Source organism: Herpailurus yagouaroundi, unplaced genomic scaffold (assembly GCF_014898765.1).
Source record: "Herpailurus yagouaroundi ecotype Mexico unplaced genomic scaffold, PumYag 160, whole genome shotgun sequence".
Taxonomy (NCBI): Eukaryota; Metazoa; Chordata; class Mammalia; order Carnivora; family Felidae; genus Herpailurus; species Herpailurus yagouaroundi.
Window position 1 is genome coordinate 23,190,579 of NW_024412401.1, and position 24,831 is coordinate 23,215,409.

The window sequence follows — 24,831 nt, forward strand, 5'->3', positions numbered from 1 at the left end:
TGGCCCTGGCACAGCAGGTTTGGGCAAGTCATGCCTGCCTGGGGACTGTCAGGCTGCTAGAGCAAAAGAGGGGAACACAGGCATTGATGTGCTCAGTGCACAAAGGGTAGTTGGGGGTCTGGGGGTGTTGGATCAGACAGGCTCTGCAGAGGCCTGGGATTGCTGCCTGCAGACTGGACACGGAGCGTCCGAGGCCTTAGCCAATCCTCAAGTCAGGTGCCAAGCCCTGTAGTGTGGAGGGGAGGCTGGCCCAGCACAAAGGAGGGGAGGGGATGGGAGACGGAAAGCTCACCCACCTGAGGACAAGAAGGGTGGTGCATGGAGAAGACAAGCCCTGAATGGGAAGGGAGAGGATCAAGGGTCACACCTGCCACTGACTCCCTGAGTGACCCCTCCTCTCTGGGCCCCACTCTCCAAAGAAATGTGATGGGGTAACTGTTACCAGTTCTACCTTACCCACTGAAGTCTTATGAGAAGACAGAATCATGAGCCAGATAATGGATATGAAAAGACTCATCCAGCCCTTGGCCTCACTGAATCCAGTCCAAGGCCAGGCCACAATCTCTGTGACAGGATTTCATGGTGGCAATACTTGGGGAGGGGTGTGTGTGGCAGTGGTAGCCTATCTGGAAGCTACATTTGCATACCACTTATAAGGAAGCATCGTGAAAGTCTTTTAAACTGGGCAATAAAGAATACTGGATGTCCTTATAGAAACTTCTAGATAATTCTTATCTAGTCCTTCTAGATGACCTTTTCTTTCGGTTAATCTGCTCCTGTCATTGTTTTCAAGCTGTTTTGCGACTTTATAAATTGTAAAAAATGGATAGCAATGTGGTGATTCCTGCCCATAGAAATGTAAATGAATTTTGTCCATTGGAGTTACAATGATTATTGTTCTGTGGATATTGACTACTTTTGTAGCTATTTTAACATTCCACACATGCAATTCCGTGACTCCTCCTTTGAACAGGTTGTAACAGTGTACAGAGTACCTCATGAACTAGTGAGTGAAATACAGTATTTGACACATGTTCCTTTTATATCTGTATGAGAATCATTGTATTAGTTTCCTGTTGCTGTGTAACAAATTCCCACAGCTATTGGGCTCACAGTTCTGTAGGTTGGACTTCTGTACAGAGAAAGGCTAGACTCGCTGCTCTGGGTCTCGTGGAATCAAGGTATCAGACAGGCTGCATTCCTTTCTGGAGGCTCTGGGAAACGAATCACTTCCGAGCTCATTCAGGTTGTTGGCCAACTTCAGCTCTTTGAGGTGGTAAGACTGAGACCCCTGTTTTCTCTCTAGCTATCACCTGGGGACTGCTGTCAGCAACTGGAGACCACGTCTCTTACTGGCAATTCACAACATAGCAGTGTGCTTTCTTCCAGGCCGGCAGGAGCGTGTCTCTCTGGGTTGTTTCTCTAGGACCACCCAGAGAAAATGCTCTGCTTTTAAAGAGATCTCCTGATGGAAGTCAGGACCACCCAGAATGAGCTCCCTTTTGCCGCATAACATTACGTGATCACAGGAGTGGTATCATATGTAAAGTTTCCACCCACACTCAAAGGGGGGGGGGGGGATTATACAAGAGTGAGGGTGACTGAGGGTCATCTTGGAATTCTGGCTGTCACAGATGATTTTACCTAACAAAAAAATGCTTTAACATAACTTACGAAAACTGAGAGACCATCAAAGAATGGGAAGGGGCTGGTAGAGATTATGAGGATGCCAAAACTCTCCTCTACAGACCACTGTTTGGTATTGCCACTGACCTAAGCCCTGACCCACTTTGAGGCCAGCGCGTCAGTAATGTTGAGTTTGGCTATCTGTCTCCCCAACCAGACCAGGAACTCCTCCAAAACCAGAACCTAGTCCTACTCAGGTCTTACCTAATCTGCTGCCCATAAAGTAAGTCCTAGTGAGTGATTTGGTGTCAGAGTATAAGAGGTTTTCCTCCCTATCTTGATTCTCCCGTCTGCTGGTTTAAAAACAGAATACCCACCAACACACAAACACTTCTTGGGCCTGGGGTAGAGTACAGTGGAGAAAGGGATGCCTAGAGACTCCAGTGTTGGTTAAATGGGAACCAAGGACTCACACGGGCCATCAGACATGTACCCTGAGGGTCAGAAGATGGGACAGGAGTGGTTCTGATTCCCACTTGCTGGGAAGGTTCAACTTCAAGGCAGGCAGAGAACGAGACAGAATCACTGAGTGTTCCATCTGGTCTGTCTCCGTGTCCTGCACCCCATCCTCCTCTACTGGAGGAAACTTCAGAAACCCAGAGCTCCACCAGCTCCTCCCCACCACCCCACTCCCAGAAAGCCCATTCCATCTTTGCCTCTGGGCTCTAGTGGCACACACTTTGCCTGTGCTTCCTCCTTCCTAACCTCCACAAAAGGACTTCTTTTTGTTCTTTAACATTCAACTCAAATATCAAGTCTTCTGGGAAACCTCGAGGCATCACAGCAGTGCAAAGAAAATGGGCCTGGAAATTAGTTAGAATTTTGCTTCCAAGCTGCGTGGGCTTGGGAAAATTACATAAGCTCTCTGAACCCCTGTCTCACCTGTAAAATGAGTATAATGCAATGTTTATTTTTTTTTTAACGTTTTATTTATTTTTGAGGCAGGGAGAGATAGAGCATGAACAGGGGAGGGTCAGAGAGAGGGAGACACAGAATCCAAAACAGGCTCCAGGCTCTGAGCTGTCAGCACAGAGCCCGGCGCGGGGCTCGAACTCACGGACCGCGAGATCATGACCTGAGCCGAAGTCGGACGCTTAACCGACTGAGCCACCCAGGCGCCCCTATGATGCAATATTTAATGATAAAGCCTATCTTGGTGACTAATCACAGAATAATAATAGAATAGCGATTATGTATCTCATGCTTGCCATGTGCGGGATGCAGCGCTAAGTGCTTTACGTGCATTTTTCATTTAATCTCCTAACAACTCAGTAAAGGAAGTTCTACTATTTTCTTTTGCAGATAAGGAAACTGAGGTTAGAGAGTTGAACCCTGACTCCAGAGCTCAGGCTCTTGATTATTATGCCATATTGCCTCCTAGAAGGTACTCAAGAAATTGTCATCCCCTTTCCCCTCTCTGTTCCTCACCATGTTCACGCCTAGACTATCAAAATTGTTTACTACTTCCTGTGTCCTCACAGCCTTTGTATATCCAGTGCCTCTGTAATACCATGGAGGAGACACTATTAGTTTTTTTCATATGTTTCTGTCTCCTCCAGCCCCTAGCATTGCACCTGGCATAGAGCAGGCATAGACTACCTGCTATTCAAGTGAATTAATGAATCATCTTGAGTCTTTTTAGGAAGTGACCGGGGTATAATTTATATAATAAAATGCTTATGAACCATGCATAAATGAAAAAGAGAGAAGACTGCCCATTCCACTCCATTCCCCTTCCCTCATGCTATCTCAGCTGAAGCAATAGGCCCTGCAGGGACCCAGCAGCAGATAGATAAAAACATCAAGGCCTGTTCCAGCTTCACACCAGACCCTGGAATTTAATTTAACTCGTACAGACATCAGTGTTGACACTCTCGGGGGCTCCCGGAGCAGCCTCACAGAACAGCTGGTAACAGCTGCGATGGGTTTGCCTTCACACCTCTGATTAAATCGCAAGGGAATCCCCACGAAGGCAGGGCCCTGGAAACCATTTTACAGAAAGATGTTCATAGGCTCCTGGGACCTCAGCTTTGGAAAGAGCTGCCAAGATCACCCAGTGACCTCTTTGTTTTTAAAATAGCCAAACTGAGGCCAAGGGATTTCCCCAAAGTTGTATGGCTTTCCCAAGTTTTGATGAAGCAGCATTAAGAATGTAAGTCACAGCATTTTATAGCTTGAGATTTGCAGTTCTTGCACTTAAAACTCTGCCTTTTGCTCTCTTCCCTACATACCCTGGGGTTAGTGCACGCTGCCACCAGCTGGGGGTAGACACAGGGTCGTTTGCATGGTTAAAGTGGTGCATCAAGCACAAGATTTGCTTGAGATCCAGATTAGCATTTGAACTCCCCGCTTTATGATTTTTATGTTAAATTTTGGCTTTTTGTATTAAGCTGTGACTATTTTTATATTAAACTACGACTCCTATTAAATTCTGATTCTAAAAGCAGATAATTCAGTGACAAAAACAAGCTTTTAAAATGAAACATAGAACACACTTCTTGTGATCCTTTTAATAATTTTCTGTTACCAGCTGAATTTAACCCCTATCTTATTCCACGTATTGATAGAAATTACACTTTCTACCTCACCGTGCACTTTGGCTTTTCCCTCAACTTCAATCTCGGAATTAAATTTTCCATGCTTGCTTATTTTATAGCACACAGAACTCTGTCAATTCAATAAAAATTTAAAATGTGTTTATTTATTGAGCATATATCAGAGCCAAGGCTGAGGGGTGAGTGATTTCTATAGTAGGATCTACCAACATGAGTAAGAGGTAGCCTCTGCCTTCAAAGAACTCATGATTAACTAGAGAGTAAAATCATTAACAGATCATTGAAAACAAGGAGGTAAAATGAAAATAAGGCCAGAAATCGTGACAGAAAACATTTAACTACATAAATATTTAAAATTTCTGTAAGGCAACTGATACCATAAAGGAAACAAAAGTACAGATGGCAAGTTGAGGAAAAACATGTTCAACATTTATTACACACTAAAGGTTAATAGTGTTAATATATAAAGAACTTTCTACAACTCAGTAAAAAAGAAAAGAAAAACAACTGAGTAATAAATATGCAGAAGATTTGAATTAGAAAGTCTCTTGAAAAGAAATAGAAATACACAATGCTTAAACTAACAAAGAAATATGGACTAAAACAACAAAAATATATTTTCACCTATCAGATTGGCAAAACACTTTTAAAGATGGATAATGCTTGACATTAGTGAGATGGTAGGGAAATATGTTCCCAGTTGGGAAGGGGGTAAATTGAAAGAACGTCTTAAAGGCAATTTGGCAGAATCCATCAAAGATTAAAATGTGGATATCTATTGACCCAGACATTCCATTTCTACAAATTTATTCTGCACATTTCCTCACTCAAATGCACATATACACACCCAAGGTGGTTCGCTGCATCTGCTTGTACAAGTGGCAAGTTTGAAACATTTTTATGTCCATTAGGAGATTTGTTAAGTGAACTAGGACATAGTCATATAATGCATTATTATGCACATGTTAAAAAATAGAAGTGATATGAGAGGTGCCTGGGGGGCTCAGTCCGTTAAGTATCCAACTCTTGATTTTGGCTCAGGTCATGACCTCATGGTTCGTGAGATCGCCCGTGTCAGGCTCCGTGCTGACAGCCCAGAACCTGCTTGGGATTCTCTCTCTGCCCCTCCCCCACCTCTCTTTCTCTCAAAATAAACAAAATAAACATTAAAAATTTTTTAAAAGATTTGAGGGGCACCTGGCTCTGCACTGACAGCAGGAAGCCTACTTGGGATCCCCTCTCCCCCTGTCTCTCTGCTCTTCCTCCCCTGCTCGTGCTCTCTCTCTCTCTGTCTCTCTAAATAAATAAATAAATAAATAAATAATAAATTAAAAGAATTGATATAAAAAGACATCGAAGTAATATTAAATGAAAGAAGCAAGAAACTGGACTGTTAATATATTCACAATTGTGCAACAATCTAAAATATACATACACCTATAAATATATATGGATTTAAAAGATCTGACAGGATGTACGCTATTAGAATGACTGAGGAACTGGAATGTTGAATGACGTTTAATATCTACTTCTTTTTGTTTGGATTACTTGTTACTAGAAACAGTTAACAAAAATGGAAAGGAATATGATCTAACTATTCTGCTGGTTCCTGTCCTCCAAACCTTTTCCCAAATTCCACTTGTCTTGCCATGTTGATTTACCACGCAAAGGCCTGTGGACATTGGACTATGGGCCATTTGAAGACTCCTGGTTTTCTAGCTTGGGTGATGAGTTGGTTATGAAGGCCTCACAAAGATGGGGGACTAGGGGAAGAAAAGTATATTTGTGGAAGACGTGTGGGTGAGGAGTGTGGCTTTGGGCATGTTGGGTGTGAGCTGCCTGGGGACACTGATGGAAATGGCCAGCAGACAGTCAGAAATTCTGGGGAAGAGCTCTGGGAACTACTGCTTTATAGGTGATTACAGAGGTCAAACTGGATAGATGACACTGAGAAAGGATATAGAGTGAGAGAAGATGGGGACAGTTTAGAGCCACCTTGGTCATCTTTCTGTCCCTTCAATTCACCAAACTTGTCCCTGCCTTAGAATTTTTATGTGATTTGAAAATTTATATGTTTCTTATCAATTGTTCCTTTTATTATTTTGTAATAACCATCTTTATCCCTAATAATACTCTTGACGCTAATGTCTATTTTATCCAAATATCTATGCCACCTTTACTTTGGTCAATATTTGCCCAGAATACATAGCATATGGCTTTTTATAAGAATTTTGATTGGGGGGCACCTGGGTAGCTCAGTCGGTTAAGCAACCGACTTTGGCTCAGGTCATGATCTCACGGTTCGCGAGTTAGAGCCCCACGTCGGGCTCTGTGCTGACAGCTCAGAGCCTGGAGCCTGCTTCCGATTCTGTGTCTCCCTCTCTCTCTGCCCCTCCCTCACTCATGCTCTGCCTCTCTTTCTCTCTCTCTCTCAAAAATAAATAAACATTAACAAATTTTTTTAAAAGAATTTTGATCTGAGAATTTCTATTCTTTCATCAGAGACTTCGGTCTATTTACATATGTGGTTACTATCAATTTTCTTAAATTTATTTCTACCATCTTATTTAATGTTTTAGATTTGCCGTGCTTTTTTATTTGCCTTCTGTCAGTATGATTGAATCTTCTTTTATCACATGCTTCCCCTTCAATCTTTAAGAGACGATATATATGATTTCTTCTTTTATTGGTTGCCCTTGATTTTTTAATATGCATAGTACCTGCATGTTAATCACTGTCTATACCTTCTTCCCAGACAATACAAGGACCTTAGCACACCCTGACTTTACATACCATACCCCTTATGTCTTATTGTTGTACAGTATTTTACTCGCACTTTATTTTCATATCTTCCAGATTGTTAGTATTTTATACATTCAATGCACATTTAGATTTAGCCCCATGTTAACTATGTCTTTCCTCCACATACCTTCTTACATTCTACTTCTCCTGGGTGAGTTTGAATTTCTTCTTCCTAAAGTATATATCCTAGCATAATTCTCTCAGAAAGGGTCTGTTGGTGGCAAACCTCAGTATTTATCTGAAAACGATTTTATCTCAACCAGTACTTGAGACAGTCCCGTGGTCATGCCCTCTCTGCAATCGTTCGCTCTGAGGTCTGGCCCTGAACTAAGATATATGGGCCAGGTTTCTCAGCTCGTCCACCCTACATACTGTGTTCCTCTCCATGTTGTGACAGAGTCATAGCATCCTCATCTTTACAGGGGCTGCCCACAAAGCACTACTTGAACGGCAAGTGGTGCCACTGCTGACCAGCCGTGTAGATGAACTAGGTTATCTCACTGAGCTTCAGGGTCCTCATCTTGCGTGTAGGGGGAAATAAAACCTGCATCTCAGAGAGACTGTGAAACCCGGGTGAGCCAATGGATGAAAAAGAAACTTGTAAACTGTGAAGAGCTGCACAGATGTGTGAGAGTGTAATTATATTACCCAGTGTCCTTCAATACGAAATCAGGCAATAAAGTCCTTCTATGATTTAGTTCCAGGAAAGAGCTTTCCCTGTCAAAAGAGTGATCCATGTGGTACCCGCTCTCAGCAATGAAAGGAGCAGCCAGCGCTCTTTTATTGCAAATGATGGAAACCCAAATTGAAACACTTTAAGTCAAAAGGGGGATTTATTGGATCATGTAACTAGGAGGGGGCTGGGGGAGCGGCTGGCCTCTGGGATGGCTGGACCTGGGGATCCATCAGTCAGCTCACACCTCTTCCAGTCTCCTCCCCAGTCTCTCTGCATGTTGGCTTTGTCCTCTCCACCTAAACCTGCTTTCTCCACTGGGGAGAAGCGCTTCAAACCTTCAGACTCTCTTCAGCTCAGTAGCCATAGAAGAAAAAGACTCTTCCCCTTTAGCTTCAAACTAAAGGGGCAAAACTCAGACTGGTCAGCTTGACCAAAATTTTCTAGTCAGGAGAATGATATTTGATGTGTGGTAGAGTGCTTTCTCCCAATATCCATTCTCCCCTTGTGCTGGAACCTCCATTTCTGAGCTGGGCATATTGCTGTCCAGTTAAGACATTTCCCAGTCTCCCTTGCTATTAGGTATGGCCATGTGTCCAACTTCTGATCAGTGAGATATAAGCAGAAGTGCTCTGAGGTATTTCTGGAAGTTCTTAAAAGGGAAAGGCTGTCCTTTTCTCCTCCCTTTTCTCCTTTCTATTGCCTGGAATGTGGGTGCAATGGCTAGAGCTCCAGCAGCCATTCTGCATCATGAGGAATGGAATGGAAGCTACATGCGGCAGAGGAGCAAGACAGAAGGGAGCTTGGATCCCTGATGCCATGTCTCTGCCCTACCAGCCTTGAATTGCCTCCTCTCTTTGTTTTTAATGTGAGAGAAAGGTGTACTTCTGTCTTGCATAAGCCACTATTGTGGAGTCTTTATTATTTGTAACCAAATCTAATCCAAAATGACGCATAACTCAGGTTGGAGGGAAAACATTAATGGACAGAAGGGGCTGGAAAGAAAACATCCCAGGGAACATGAAACAATAGTTGTTAGAGTAGCCGAGTGTCTCTCTTTTTGCCTTGGCCAATAGGAATCTCTCAACAGCTGGGGGTAGCCACACTCCATGCTCCCTTTCATCTCCTTCTGTGACATCCTCCTTTTCCATGCCTTGGTTAATGTCAGTCCTTACAAAAGTAAGAAAAGTGTAACATGAAACCCACCTTTCCAACAATGTGCTCCATGGAACATTCATCCCCTGAGGTGCTCTGGAGGGAAAAATGAATCTATGATCAATAAATTCGGGGAATGCTACCAACTACTTCCCTCTCAGAGATTCATAAAGCATGTTAGCATGCTAACGCCTCTGAGAAGTCTTTCAGTTAAATAAATTGAATTAATCTTCTTGACTTTGGCTTTCCCTCCAAACTTATTTGACCACCCCCATATAGCACCTGTTAACATGCCATAAGGAAAGATGCTTTGGGAAGTGTTTGATTAGCTTCACAATGGCAAAAATAGAAGCTGTGACCTTGGAGACTGCTCAGGTGGATAGGTATTTTGGCAGCATCACTCCTATTTATACAAACAGTCACCCACCAGCCATGAGGACTTGCTTGGTGCTGTTTGTACTTGGATCCTGATGTCCTAGCTGCGGCCAAGGTGGGACTGTGACCTCCCTCCTTCTAGACCCAATGTTCTGGTGTCTACAGAAATAATTCATTTCCTTTGTCTGCCTATTGGATGCTCCCACAAGTTCAGACCTGCTTTCAGCACACAGACCAATGACAGGACAAGAATTAAAGCAAGAAACGTCCACGTTAGCTGGGAAAGAGATGTTCTCTGTAGTCTTGGCCAGATCGAAGCCAGAGCCCTCTGTGGGTTATAACCTCCTCCAACTGTGTGAGAAATGTGAGCCCTGCTCTTAAATCATGCCGCTGAGCAGTCTTTCCCGGCTGATGAGGGGCTGCGCATAAGCAGATTCCCATGAAGTCTGGGCTATGTGTCCTGCACACTGTTTGGCAGGAAGGTTCTAGTTCAGTTTTTCTTGGTCTGGGAGCAGAACTCTGGATTGCTGGCTGGTGTATCCCCCACAAACTGACAGACCAGAGGCTGCCAACAAGAGGGACTGAGGACAAAGTGAGGGAAAGAAATCCCCAGGCTCGTCTGTGGGGAGAATCCCTCTCCCTTCTGTCACAAAGACAAGCAGCTTCAGGCACTTCCTGCTGTTTCTTCAAGTGGAAACTTCTCTCTCTTGCCACCCCCCCCCCCAAATATCTAGATCTTTTGAGGTCCATCCCAGACACAGAACAGACAGGCCTTAAAACCAATAGACTGAACTCTGAAAGCTGCCCTTTATTGCTCATCTGGCCTCGGGAAGTCCCTTCAACTCTCTTGAGCACAAAGAACATGGGGCATTTGGAAGATAGTGTGAGTGGGAGAAATACATAGAAATGTCTCAGAAGAGCATTGAGCACATCCTGGGCGATATAACTAAATGAATAAACAGATAATTAAGTAACTAAATTAATTAATTGATTGATTGATTGATTGATTGATTGATTGATTTAAATGTCTCCTCTTCCTGGCTTCCAGCTTTTTCTGATTCTGCCAGAGTAAACTTTCCTACCCTGATCCTTAAATAGGACTTATCAAGAAAGTGGGATTTTCCCACCCTTTCTACTTTAGGCACAAGTACTTTGGGTACCTGAAACTGAACAGACACTTTTAGAATCAGTCTCTCTTGGTTTGAGAAGTTACATCTTGGAGATCTCCATGAATTATGTTTTCAAGGGAGTCTGGGTTTTTTGTTGTTGTGTTTTGTGTTTTTCAATGAATGTGTTTCCATCCCAATTCTGTGAAAGATTATTCCCTGACCAAGTCACAATTCATTCTGCCTTCGCTGTGGGGATTTTCAGAACAAAAGTGGTATTGAGTCCCAAACTGGAATGACTTCATATATTGCAGAGAGAGGGAGAGAGAGAGAGAGAGAGAGAGAGAGCGCAAGTGAGAGTGAGCGCCACAGACAATGAGTGGGGAGGGTTAAGAAGAGAAAGGGGCAGATTGGTTTTCAGATCTGTCCTGAACCTTGCAATTTTATTCATAGAAGTCAGAGCCAGCCTTGGTGGGAAAGCAGCAGTTAATGTAACTGTAGGCTCTGTCAGAGGATTCCTTATTCTCCTGGGCAGAGCAGCAGCCTATGCTATGGGAGGGAGATCAAACCCTGTTTGTACACACGGAATTGCTTTGTCCCCCTTTCTTGGTAATAACACCTGGAAACTGCTATGGGAGCAGGCTTCAACATTCCTGTTGCAAGGGACACTGACTGCTCTCCATTCCCTGGTGTGGATGCCTCCTCCCCAGCATAGGGCAGTCATATTTCTCAAATGCAGCGGGACCAGGGACCCTGGGATTCAACCCTTTGAGGTTTTCCTGCTGCCACAGAAAGTGAAATCTACCCCTGAGGACTGCCCCTCAGCATTGCACTGCAGAACCCTGAAGGGAGGGCCTCAGCCCACTCATCAGGAGGCCCAGGCTTAAGTGGAACCAGGTCCCTGACTCAGCCACATCTTGGGGAAGGGAGCCCCACATCTGCTCACTCTCCAGCCCCCAATAGAGGTCAGGACATGTAGGCCCATCATGGACCCCCCAAACAGGCCCAGATACCTGGAGGTCATGTAATAGGTGAAGCACATGGGCATAGTAAAGGCTCTGAGAAGTCCTGTAGTGAAGTAATAGGTTCAATTTTGTTTAACTTGGTGCTTTCCATGTTTAACCCTGCACCACTTTTCTCATGGAACACTCATTATCTCACTGAGCAGCATACCACAGAATGCTGGAAAACAATGCCATGGTGCCATTCACAGCCATGCCCTGCTTCCCTGGAGGATAGAGACAGTGTCTGATTCAGCTTTGGGTTGACAAACCTCAGCACAGGACTTGGAAGATAGTGTTTTGATAATGAATACATGAGTGAATTAATGAAATCATACCATGTCCAGGCTGAACCTGGAAATTATAACTGTGTGCCAAACACTCTTTTCCGGGGCAATCAAGCCTGTGGCCAATGCATAGCTTGGTGAAGAACAAATCTTTTTTTTTTTTTTTTTTTCTTTTTTTCAACATTTGCACCAGTTACATACAAACTGGCAGGCATTGAACCAGATCTGTCTAACATATGTGTTTTGTTTGGCCCAGTATACGGGTTTACTTTTTTAATGGCTTTAGGTAGGGTCTCAACTCTGCATCACAGCTCGGTTCTCCCCCTTCCTATCCCACCCAGCTTCTGCCTCATTCACATCCCCTGCTTAGCTCCTGAAGGCTTTGAGTTTTCCATCCAAGGTTTAAATCTCCCTGGGAAGTTGCTTTTCAATCTGACCGTGAACATCATGAATTTATTTTGAAATGGATTTGCCTGCATGATTTCTCATGCAGATCTTGAAACCTTAAACCATTTGTGATGAAAGATCTATACAGCCCAACGTGGGACAGGCTCTGGTACACTTGAGGTGACTCCCTGAGCTAAACTGACAATGGGGTGGAGACAATCTCATCCCTGTGCCCATCTTCCCACAGTGGTGATCCCCAAGCTTGTCACTGGGAGAGCTTGTGGAAGCCCACACTGCTGGGCTCACCTCCAGAGCTTCTGGGTCAGTAGCTTGGCCGAGGGGCCAAGAATTTGTATGTTGCAGCTGATGGCCCTGGGGCTACACTTTGAGTCCGCTGCTCTACAATTTACAAAGCTCTTTCCCAACTGTTATCTTATTAGACCCCCACAACCAACCTACCATGTGAACAGGGCAGGAATCACTACTCACAGGTCTCAAATGAGGAAAGGAGGACTCAAAAAGGCTAGCCAATGACTAAGGTCACACAGCTTGACTTGAACTGGGGTCTTCCAATGCCATGTCAAGCTGCCTGTGAGGCAAGGATGTGGTTGAAAGAGGCCGTGGAACATCACTCTGCTTTGGGACAAGGCGATTGGACTGGTGAACAACATTTTAGGAGCTTACTTCATTACAGGAGAGATCTCTGCCTCTGAAGCAGGAACCGACAGCCCCCCTTGGTCCCTCTCAGCTCTCGGACTCCACACTGTGGCCCTACATGGACAAAAAGTGAGGGGACCCAAAGAAGTCCAGCAATACCCACCCCCACTGTCGACTGGCTTTTGGTCCCTTAACAGCCATAGGCATAACGGCAGAGGAACAGAAATGCCCCACCCACTGGAGTCAAGACACCCTTCACTGAATTTTCTGTGTAGCAACCAAAGTGGAGTGAGAGACAGGCACAGGCTGCAGCTTCTGGGAGGCAAGATGGGGGGGTGGGGGGGCACAGACCATATGGAGCAAGAGTGACAGAATTTGGCAGTGTAGGCTCTGCAGATGGGCCTGCTTATGTCCACACACAATCTGAGGCCAAAGACTGAATCATCTCTCTAGCAATTTCTTGTTTCCAAACACGTCTTTTGAAGAATGTGGGGATGCTCCATGCAGATATCCACAATTCTTGCTGGGAAAGAGTATACAGATAACAGAAAAGAAAAGTTGCTTTTGTTGGGGGAAGGAAAAGGTGTAAAATGTCCACTTGAGCAAGGTGGAAGTCTCTGTATTGTGAGAAGGGATCCTGGTGGTTTGGGTAGCATTTAGGGAGTTTACAGCCAGTATTTTACATGTTCTCTTGTGTGATCCTCACAATGCTTTAATGGGGTTAGCATTGTCAGCCCCATTTTACAAGAGGGAAGACTGAGATTATACAGGACAAAGATTTGTCAAGGTCTCCCAGCTGGTGAGAGCAGAGTCATGAGCGAGAAAAAGCAAACTAGGGCATCTACACATCTAGGGCACCCAAAGCCAGGATTCTGGTATCAGTCTCCTAGGTGGTCTTGTGCTCCAGCCCCTGTGTGGCCTTCCAATAAGTTACTGGGTCCCCACAAGGGCTCTCCAGGGTCAGTCTCTAAGTTGAAGTCTGGGCTGCTCTTCCTGGCATTCAAGGCGCTATAAGGCCAGGCTCTAGCCTTGTGTCCATCCCTCCCCTACATGCCCCAGACTTGAGTGCAATCAGGCAACTCACCATTCCCTGAACACACTCAGGGCTGCCTGGCCTCCAGTGCTGGCTTTGGTGCCTTCCAGTCACAGGTCCCTGCGGCTTTCCTACTTTATCTTGACTTGTGCCCATGTCTTTTCTCTCTTTGCTGAAATGTCTGCTCTTCTAGGACTATGAATTCCCTCTCCTCAGCTCTCACCCCCTGCATCCTTTACACAAGTGTACCACCTTATGGTTCACAGAGTGCTGTCCCCCCTGCAAGGTGACAGAAGGGACCAGGCAGGGTTTAGCCCCAGTCCAGACTGAGGCCAGAGAAGGAAAGGGACCGGCCTATGTTCTCACACCTAGTTGGCAAAGCCACAGTGACAGCCCAAGCTCCCAGACTCCAGACCTAGTGCTTTTCCCATTGTGCCCCATTTGGGGGATAGTGTTTATTTGTTCGAGAATAAGCTGGCCATCAGCACAGAGGTGGTGCCCGCATGCCTCAGGGTTGCCCTTGGGGAGAAAGGGGACTGTATTAGTTTCCTATTGCTGGCATAACAAATTACTACACACTTAGTGGTTCAAACAACACAAATGTAAAATTACCACACAGTCCTATAGGATAAAGTTGTGACATGGGTATCACCAGGCTAAAGCAAGCTATCAGCAGGGCTACACTCCTGTCTAGAGGCTCTAGGGCACAATCCATTCTTTGCCTTTTCCAGCTTCTAAAGGCCACCTGTGTTCCTTGGCTCATGAGTTCTTCCTGCATCTTTAACACCAGCAAAGAAGGCCAGTCAAGTTCTTCTCACATCGCATTTCTCTGACCTGTCTCCTGCCCACCCCCCTTCCATTCTTAAGGACCCTTGTGACTTCGTTGGCCCAGTTCAGTAGTCCAGAATCCTCACCATCTTTTAAGAGCAGCTGATTATCAACCTGAATTCCATCGGCAATCTTAATTCCCCTTTGCCATGTAAGCTAACATATTCATAGGCTCCAGAGATTAGGACACAGACCTCTTAGAGGGACGTTATTTTGCCTGTTAGAGGGACAAAAAGAAGATTCCTGCCCCCAGAAACCATCAGCCAGTCACTTGGCAGTAGGTGTGTCAGGCCTGGACCAGATGTGCCAAGGCTTCAGCAGTCTCTTTCTGGGGACACAGTCCCACAGGACCTTGGAGAGCTCATGGATGGGGCCATGGCTTCTGATATTTCAGCCTGACAACCCGGAGCAAGCTCCCGGCATCAGGCTGCCCAGGAAATCCAAGGCTGGTGCAAGCTCCCCAGTGCCAGGCTGCCCAGGAAATCCAAGGCTATTTGTTCAAAGGGATTTGGTGCTTCCTCATTTTACTCATCTCTTCATCTGCCTTCCAGACCTACTGCTCATCTAATCTCAGGACACAGCACCACCTCCAACCAAACTCCTGCCCCCTACCACGCCTCACCACCGCACCACCTCATGCCCAGAGGTCTTGCCTGTTTATAATGACAATTGGATCACTCAGAATAAAGTCCAAACTTCTTATCAAGTCTTCTAAGATACTATACACTTTGGCCTCAAGTTACTATCCCATTGTTCACTAAGCTCCAAGAAGACTGGTGTCCTTTCCATCACCTGAACACACTATGTGCCTTCCTGCCTCAGGGCCTTCGCACATGCTATTTCCTCCTCCTGTGACTCTCTTTTTTCACTCTTCCCTGGGTGATTCCTACTCTCCTTTAGATCTCAGCTGCTTTCAGAAGTCTTCTCTTTATACCTCTCACCTATCCCAATGAGGCCTCCCATATCATTGTCTCTCTCAGAAGCTAACTCTTTTCTTTAGCAACTATGTCATCATCTCTGTGATCATATAGGACAGAATATACTCAGGCTCTGACATTGCAGGAAGGTCATCCTTTGGACTAAAATCTAGATTTTAATTTATCCTCTCTTTGCAAGGAACAGTAATGAGTCTAAACTTAGAACCTCAACTTCGGCAAGCTAATTTTTTTCATGGGCTTTGAGGTCACGAAGACACATTTCCTGCTCCCTACTCCTCCATCAACTGGCTTCATGGTCCTGAGCAAGTAAGTCACTGTCTCTCTGGGCCAATGGCTTTGCCCAGCTGACTATGACCCAGGAGGGTATAGAGAACCCCTTACCTGTGGGTCATGAGAAGGGCAAGGACCAGCCAGTGAGAATCCAATACCCAATAGAGATAAGAAAAGATTAACCAAGATGCATGTTGTCCCCAGGACTCCCCCCTCCCCTTTATCTCCCATTAGCATCCTGCATCCTTGGGACAGCAACGTCCTCCCAGCAAGTCCATTTTACAGATGAGGACACTGAGGACAGAGAGGTTAGCTGGCTTATACAAGGTCACCTGGCATGTAAGTTGAAAAGCTGAGACAAGAACATGCTCTCCCTAACCCTTCACTGAGATAATCAAATTCACGAAAATGCATTCCTTGTACACAGCATTTCACAGTCTACAGACCTGTTTCCCATCTGCCAATGTCTCTGATCTCTACAACAACACATTGGCTTGAGTATCATCAACCCATTTATTCAGATAGAACATTGAGATTTAGAGTAAGGAATTGACTGGCTTAAATCAGTGGGTATATAATTTACCTATTGCTATGAATGAATTTGTCAGCTTGAAAGAGTACACAGTATTATCTCATAGTTTCTGTGGGTCAGGTATCCAGGCACAACTTAGCTGTATCTTTTGCTTCATGGTCCCTCAAGAGGCTATAATCAAGATGTCATCCCAGAATCTGTGGTCTCATCTGAGGCTCAACTGGGGAAGAAGGATCTTTTTCTTTTTTAAAGTTTATTTATTTATTTTTGAGAGAGAGAGAGGAGCAGGGAGAGAGGAAAAGAGAGAATCCCAAGCAAGCTCAGCACTGTTAGTACAGAGCCCGATGCGGGACTTGATCTCACAAACCATGAGATCATGACCTGAGCTGAAATCAAGAGTCGGACGCTTAACCAACTGAGCCACCCAGGAGCCCCTAAACTGGGGAAGAAGGATCTTCTTTCAATCTCATTTACATAGTTGTTGGCAGGCTTCAATTCTTTGTGTGCTTTTGGACGGAGGGCTTAATTTTCTCACTAGCTATGGATAGAGGACAGCCTTCAGTTCTTTGTTATGAGAGCCTCTTCAATGTGGCAACTCGCTTTACTGAAGTGTGCAAGAAGGCAATACAGTCATGGTCTTGTACCCTGATCATAGAAGTGACAACGCACACCTTTGCTGCATTCCATCCATCAGAAAAAGTCATTAGGTCACTCCAGACTCCCACCCTAGGGGAGGGAAATACACAAAAACATGACTACTAGCAGGGGGCGAGTATAGAAGGCTGTAAGTCTGCTTACCACAGCAGGGAGCTGGGCTGCTCTGAGTTTGGCCCTTCTTCCTGGATCTGGAAGTCTACTGGCACAATGGACAGAGGTGGCACATGGAGATCTTCCCTTATCAGCGCTCTAGGGAGGTTCTCAGGGCCACACAGAGCTTGGGCCAGACATCCCCACCCCAGAAAGAGAGCTGGCCCCATTTTAATTACATTGTTGCCCCCAGGGGAAGCCTGTGCTCTTCTCTAGATAGTTTTGCTCCCCCTTTACTGCCATTTCTGTCTCTAAATCAAAGCTGCTCTCTGTTCAAGGGCTCCCAGCCCCAGGCAAGATGAGGATTTATGAGTGGGTGATCCAAAAATGTAACATAAAGGAGTCAGGACCCAGACAGTAATGTAAACTGAGAGGTCCTGGAGAGGCAGGCGGGGGTGGCCAGGGCTCAGTGGCCTCTCAGGCCCGGCAACCATCACGGCCTCCGCCTTTATGAAACTCTTCCATCATCCTTCCCGTTGCCTACCCCCACTGCCCCTTTCCACTGCCTGCACTGCAGCCTCCAACCCCCAGCCAGCACCCAGGTCCCCTGCATCTGCCTCAACATGCCTTTCCAGAATGGCTTCCACTGTCCTCCTGTCTCTGGTCTCCCACTCAAATCCTTCTGGGTTCCAGTACATGCTGGCAGATTCCTATCTCCATGTCTTTGTTCAAGCTATGTCCTCTCCTGGAATTGCCCTTTGCCCCACGCCCCTGCGATAAAGCCCCCTTAAGGACTCCTTCCCTGACCTGTCACTCTCTGTCTCTTGCTAATGGCACTGAGCACTGTAGGCCTTAGTAATGGAGTCTGTTATGTCCACACCAGCCTCCCTGCTTTGACTGAGACTTCCTTGAGGGTAGGGGCCTGGGCTGGAACCCACCATGGTCCTGCCACTATCTAGCACACAGAGGTGCTCAGTCAATGTTAGAATAATGGAAAGTCGAAGTCGGCATCAACTTTAAGTGGAGAGAAAAATAGTGTTCTCGCTCACACATTCCATATGTGGTCTAATGGCTGGCCAGCCACCTGCTCCTTCCCTTTTCCCCAAGCCTCTGCTGGGTACTCAGGCCTGCCTGGGTACAGCACACCAGCCCTGCCTCTTGCCATATGCTCCAAGCACCTATTCTAGCTTCCATAGCTGGGAGCCCAAGGCAACAAAGTCTTGCCCAGGGCAAACACACAAAAGTGGGGCCACAGACATCCTGAGGGGCACAGACATTTGTGCTCAGAGGATGCCACTCCACCCCCTCCCATTCTTGACTCAACCTGTTGCTTCTACAAGGGAGTCAGCCCTGACTGCTTCTTCTTCCTCAGCCTTCGTTCAATCAGTCCCATGTTCCATAAGTTCTACCTTCTGTTCAAAATGTTCATCACATGTGCACCTTTCTCTTCACCTCAACTGCCTCTGCCCTGCCCAGGCCACCAAGGAAGCTCTCCCTGCCTCCACCTCACCTATCTTTCACTCAGGTGACCAAAGCCATCATTCCTGTCAAGTTGCTCCCTTACTCAAAAAACTTCAGTGGCTCCCCATTGCCTGAGCAATAGCCCTCACCTCTCCAGCATCCAGGCACTCCACAATCTGGCTGCCCAAGGGGCTTCTCCAGCCTCATGTGCCAGCACACTCCCCCTTGAGGGCCTGCACCCCGGACCACTTCCTGTTCCCCAGTACTCCTGGTGCTTTCACAGCTCTTCTTGGAACACTCTTCCTCTTCATCTCTGCCCATCAAACCCCACTGTCCTTCCAGGACAGCTCAAAGTCTGCCTCCTCTATGAAGCCTTCCCTGACCACCTTTCAGAAGGCAGTGAACTCTCAGTCCTCTGAGCTCCCCAAAATTTAAAGGATAAAAGGCATCCTTGCCTTGCCACCCCTCACACCCAATCCTGAGCACCTTAGGGTCAAAGAAAGACCAGCCTCATATTCCCCTTTCTTCCAGACCCCTGCTGCTGCCTCCTCTGTGGAGACAAAGACAAAGGCATCCCTTGGGGGAGGGGAGCTGTCTTGAAATCTCTCGGAGGCTCCTGACAGCTCAGTCCCGGAGAAAAGCTGCCCAGAAGGCGGCACTCCCAGGGAGGGGTTCTCACCAGAAGGCCCAGAGCTGGGCCTGAGCCAGAGAGTGTTTGCGGGAGCCCAGGGGTGTGTGGATGGGAGGGGGGGCTTGGCAGCGCAAAGGGTGGTTTACGACCTGCTCTTGTTCTAGTTCCCTGATGTCTTTGTTCAGAATCCCCAGGGTGCTTCTCTCCAGGCAAGGGGGTGGGGGTGGGGAGAGTTCAGGGTGGAAGCATGGGCCTGGGAGGAGCCAGCTTCCCTTCTTCCAGGGGAGAGAAGGGAGGAGCCTAGAAAGAGCCCTTTTGTTAAAGTGCACCGCCTGGGGCGCAGGGCAGGTTCTGATTCCTGCTCCTCCAGATCTGCCCAGTCTTTCTGTCCTGAGTCTTTGGACTTTCCCACTTGGGCTGGCTCCTTTTCTTCAAGTAGCTGGCAGGATGGTGTTTCTTTCCTCATGGAGGAGGGGAAAGAAGACAGAGGAATATGCAGCCAAATGGGGAGGAGGAGGATTCATGGAGTAGGGATCCTGGCTGTGGGCCACTAGGCACGAGGCTCCTAGGGAAGAGCTGGAACGGGATGTGGAGGTGTCCAGGATTTGTGAATAAGGCCCACGTCAGTGCCCAGATGACTCCCTTTCAGCTCCCTTTCCAGCTGAAGTTGCTCTCCTTCGAAGAGGTTCTCTGGGTCTGACCCCATCCCCCTCTTAAGAGAGGTACTTGGCTGAACTCAAGACCAGAACTTCTGGTACAGCTGTACAACTGTGTAATAGGTATTGTCATCCAGGTAGTGAGAAGGTCACTTCATCCAGGTCAGAGAAGGTATGCAAGCAGAAGCTGGTGGCACTAGGTAGGCTCTAGAGGGGACTCGGGTGCCTGATATGATAATGGGGAGGGTGGAATGATTTTATTTTTTTTTTAACGTTTATTTTTCAGAGAGTGCACATGAGTGTGAGCTGGAGAGGGGCAGAGAGAAGGGGGTACGGAGGATCTGAAGCAGGCTCTGAGCCGACAACACAGAGCCTGATACGGGCTCGAACTCACAAACCGCCAGATCATGACCTAAGCCAAATTCAGATGTTTGACCAACTGAGCCACCCAGGTGCCCGAAGATGGAATGATTTTTAACTTTCCTTCCTACATCCTGCTTCAAGAGACTATTCTAAAAATATCCCTAGTTACACTGGGGCCCCTGGGTGGCTTAGTCAGTTAAGCATCCAACTTCAGCTCAGGTCATGATCTCACGGTTCGTGAGTTCGAGCCCCACGTTGGGCTCTGTGCTGACAGCTCGGAGCCTGCAGCCTGCTTCAGATTCTGTGTCTCCCTCTCTCTCTCTGCCCCTCCCCCACTCGTGCTCAGGCTTGTCTCTGTGTCTCAAAAATAAATAAACATTCAAAAAGAATTGTTACATATCCCTAATTAGACCTTCTGATAAAGATAAGATATACAGGCATTAAAGAGGGCTAGACTTACATCCATACCGTGGAATACCAGTCAGCAATAAAAAAGAGTGAACTTTTTTGTTGACACATTCAACAATTTGGATGCATCTCCAAGGAATTCCGCTGAGCAGAGGGGATGGGGATAAGGGAACCGATTCCAAAATACTGTATGATTCAATTTATATAATGTTATTGAAATGACAGAAGTTTAGAAGTGGAGGACAGATGAGTGGCTGCTGGTGGACACCAGGTGCTGGCACAGAGGTGGGTGTAGTTGTGAAAGAGTATATTAGTTTCCTATTGCTGCTGTAATACATTGCCTGAAATGTAGTGGCTTAAAACAACACAAGTTTATTGTCCCACAGTTCTAGAGACCAGAAGTCCAAAATCAGCCTCACTGAGCTAAAGTCATGGTGGTGACAGGGCTATTATTCCTTCTGGAGGCTTGAGAGAACACTGCATTCCTTCCCTTCCCTTAGGCTTCAGGAGGTCATGCTTTGACATGTGACCCCTCCCAAGCATCACTCCAAATTCTCATATCCATCGTCATGTTTTCTGCTTCTTCCTTTGACCTTCTTGCCTGTGTCTTACAAGAACTCTTGTGATTACATTTAGGGCCCACCTGGATAATCCAAGATAATGCCCCATCTCGAGATCTTAATCATGCCTGCAAAGTCCCTTTTGCCATAGAAGGTGACATTCACAGTTTCCAGGAATTAGGTGTAGGTGTCTTTGCAGGAGAGAGGTGGTGATGACATTAGTTAGCCTACCTCAAAGGGCAACACAAGGGATCCTGGTGGTGTTGGATATGTGGACCTACGTGGGATAAAATTGTATAGAACCTAACACATGCAAACACAATTGAGTAGAAGCGTAAACTGGTAAAGTCTGAGTAAGATTGGTAGGTTGAATCAATGTCAATATTCTGGTAGTGCTAATATACTATAGTTTTCAAACAGGGTAAAGTGCACAAGAGCTCCTTCTGCATTATTTCTTACAACTGCATGTGAATCTACAATTCTTTCTTTTTTTAAAAAAATTTTTTAACATTTATTTTTAAGAGACAGAGTGTGAGTGGGGGAGGGGCAGAGAGAGAGGGAGACACAGAATCTGCAGCAGGCTGCAGGCTCCAAGCTGTCAGCACAGAGCCCAACATGGAGCTCGAACCCACGAACCGTGAGATCATGACCCGAGCTGAAGTTGGATGCTTAACCGAGTAAGCCACACAGGCACCCCAAATACAAATTTTAGTTAACTACAAAGTGCTAGACTGAGGGTAGGGCAGAGCCAGTGTGGTTTTCTTCTCAGTGCCTCTTCCCCAGAAACTCCCAACTCTGCCCACACAGTGGGCTCTCAGGAGTCATGTATTATGAAGTGAGCTCACCCTCCTAGCTGCATGTAACTGAGCCAGGAGTGGGCATCTAATCCACGCTGAGAAAATCACAGGCACTCCTCAGTTCTTTGGGACAGTTTAGAACTGAGACACCAGAGAGAGTTACCCGTTGGATGGCTGGACTTGTAACATTTCAACAGTGCACTTTGGGTGTCACGTTCCACCCCATGGATGGAGGAGCAGAGGGTGAGCATTTGCAGGCTGAGAAGATCAGATCCTCTGCAGAGAAAAGCAGACAAGAGCTGAGGAAAAAGGGCAGCCTGGGTTCCTATTAGCTCTCCATTTCCTGTTTCTAGTCCCCCTGGGGCATGACCTGATTTAGCCCTTGGATTTTATGAGATTCCTGTGTCCTTGTACAGAATCTTCTCCCTCCTACCCCCTATCCTTCAGCTAGAGGATTCTTCTTATCCTTCTTATCCTTCAGCTCAGAAGATTTCTATTATTTGCAATTAGGAAACCCTAAATATTGAAAATAGGGCGCACCAGCACGCAGCCCCATAGCCCACCTGTCCCTATTCAGGTGCTATGGGGAGATCCAGTGCAGGGAACACAAGGCATCCTTTTTATCTTGGATTTAACCCCACTCCTGCCTCTCACCCTCTCTGGGCAGCCCTTATCTGCAAGTGCAGTGAAAGAGACGGCCAGCCCCCAAAGCACTGTCACCAACGCACACACATACCATGCACACAGCAGGCACTTGATGAACGTTCATAGGACTGGGTAGAAGCCATCCTGAGAATCGTCAGGCTTGTGGCAGAGGACAGTTTGAGGAGAGCGGGTGAGCCCAAGCACTGTCACATCTTAGAGAAAAGGAGAATGAGAAGAGCCCGAGTCAGCTCCCCCAGGCAACCAGGAAACAATTTGCAAGATGGAATTCAACAAGCAATGCCAACAAGATCATAATGACCATATTTATGGGAGAATGTGGAGGCCCAAGCGTGGGTTTTCATTATCGTGTGTACAAATGTGATCGTATCCGTGCAGCCAGCCTCCTGCTCCAGGCGGCAGCTGTTGGCTGGTGCATGGTAATTTGATGTAAATTGCCCCCAAATATGGTAATTCTCTCCTCTGCCAGGGGAGTTTGAAGTCACAAACCTGGAGATGTTGGCAGCAGATGTTTTCTTACTTCTCTTGCAGGCTGCTGGTATTATAGAAAAGGGCAGGCAGACCCGGAGACAATGCTTACCTTCACTAGCTCTGACGTGTGTCCATGCTGTGTGACCTGGAGTGGGGCACTTTACCTCTCTGAGCCTCAGTTGCCTCACCTGTAAAAGAGGCATAATGTCTGCCAGCATCACTTTGAGGATCAGAGAAGATACATTCAGAACACCTAGTATGGTGCTTTGGTTAATATTATCTTTTTGGTCTCAAAGGTGCTGTTTGTGGGGATTGGGCAGTCAGTGCCCAGTCCCCAGCAGTGAGCTCCTCCAGGCAGAAAACAAGACTAGCGTTATTAAAATGAACGTGAACATGCTGTGGGGAAGTCTAAGGAGGACAGACTAAGGGTTAATATCCTTACAATCTAAGCGCTCATTAGAATTTCTAAGAAAAATATCAATACCCCAATATGTAAATGAGCAAAGGGTACAAATAGACCGGTCTCTCCAGAGACAGACAAATAGCAATCAAACCCAAGGAAAAAAGGTCTTTTCCTCTCTTTTCTTCTTTAATCGGTAGTAAAAGACATCAAGTTAAAACAACCCCAAGATGGCTTTATTTCCATAAAATAGGAAAAATATTAAAAAGAGGATACCTGATCCAGGTGAAGTTTCTAGCAAAAGCAAAACAAAACCCCACCAGCTGCTGGGGTGGCAACCTGCACTGGCATGGATGTTTTATAAGGCAATCTAACCACATGTACCAAAAATCAAATCAAGACAAATGATCCAGGAATCTCACTAATATTTCTCCTGAGGAAATCATTCAGCAGAAGGAAAAAGCCAAATGAACAAAGATGCTGTGAAAAAATGTTAAAACAGAGAGTACACATCCATTAATGGTAGATGGTGAATCAAGCCATAACGCTTCCACATGAAATAGTCTGAAATGCCTAAAAGGGTAGTTACGTTTTGAAGAGTGAGCCTACCATGTGGAATGATGTTTATGGTATATTTTTAATTTTAAAAAAGAGAACAAAAGGCTATTTACAGTATGATTGAAACTATATGCACATGTGCCTGTGTGAGACAGTTGACTGCCTTCATGCAAAGGAGGAGCCATTGAGAGAAGTGGGGTGTTTGCACAGAGGGACACTACCCTGCTACATGAGATTTCTGAATCTCAGTCACAAAAGGTCACTCCGGATTAGCAGCAGGAGCTGCAGGGATTTCGTGGACCTGAAAAGCAGGCCTGGAGTGTGAGGGGAAACTGTTTCTGGGGGCTGCTGACAGCTCAGCTCTGGGAAGACTCTTCTTATGGTCAGAGCCTTCTAACAGTGACTTGGGCTGGCTTCTGAGGTAGTGAGCTCCCAGGGATGGGAGGTATGTAAGCCAAGGCGGGAATAGAGCCAAGTGTGGGTGGGCAGCTGGATTAGATGTCACCTAGGATGGTTAAATGATACTAATCATACGCCCACTCTTACAAGCACATCTGGCTAAATATCCCCAAAACAGAAACAGGGCAAACCCATTTGTTCAAGGAACACAGGGAAGGAAACAGGGAGAGAAAGCAAGAAGAGGAGGTTGGGAGGGAAGGAGCAAGGGAGAGAAGGAAGGAAGGAAGGAAGGAAGGAAGGAAGGAAGGAAGGAAGGAAGGAAGGAAGGAGGGAAGGGAGGGAAGGAAGGAAAGAGGAGGGGAAGGGAGGAAGGAGAGAAGGAAGAAAGGAAGGAAGGAAGGAAGGAAGGAAGGAAGGAAGGAAGGAAGGAAG

The 24,831-nt window shown here is 46.3% G+C and overlaps 1 protein-coding gene across 1 annotated transcript in view; it reads left to right on the plus strand.

Annotated features, from left to right (window-relative positions):
* ALDH1B1 (aldehyde dehydrogenase 1 family member B1) overlaps nt 1–24,831 on the plus strand; it is a 241,346-nt gene that overhangs the window by 184,458 nt on the left and 32,057 nt on the right. The gene's annotated exons all lie outside the window — the stretch shown is intronic.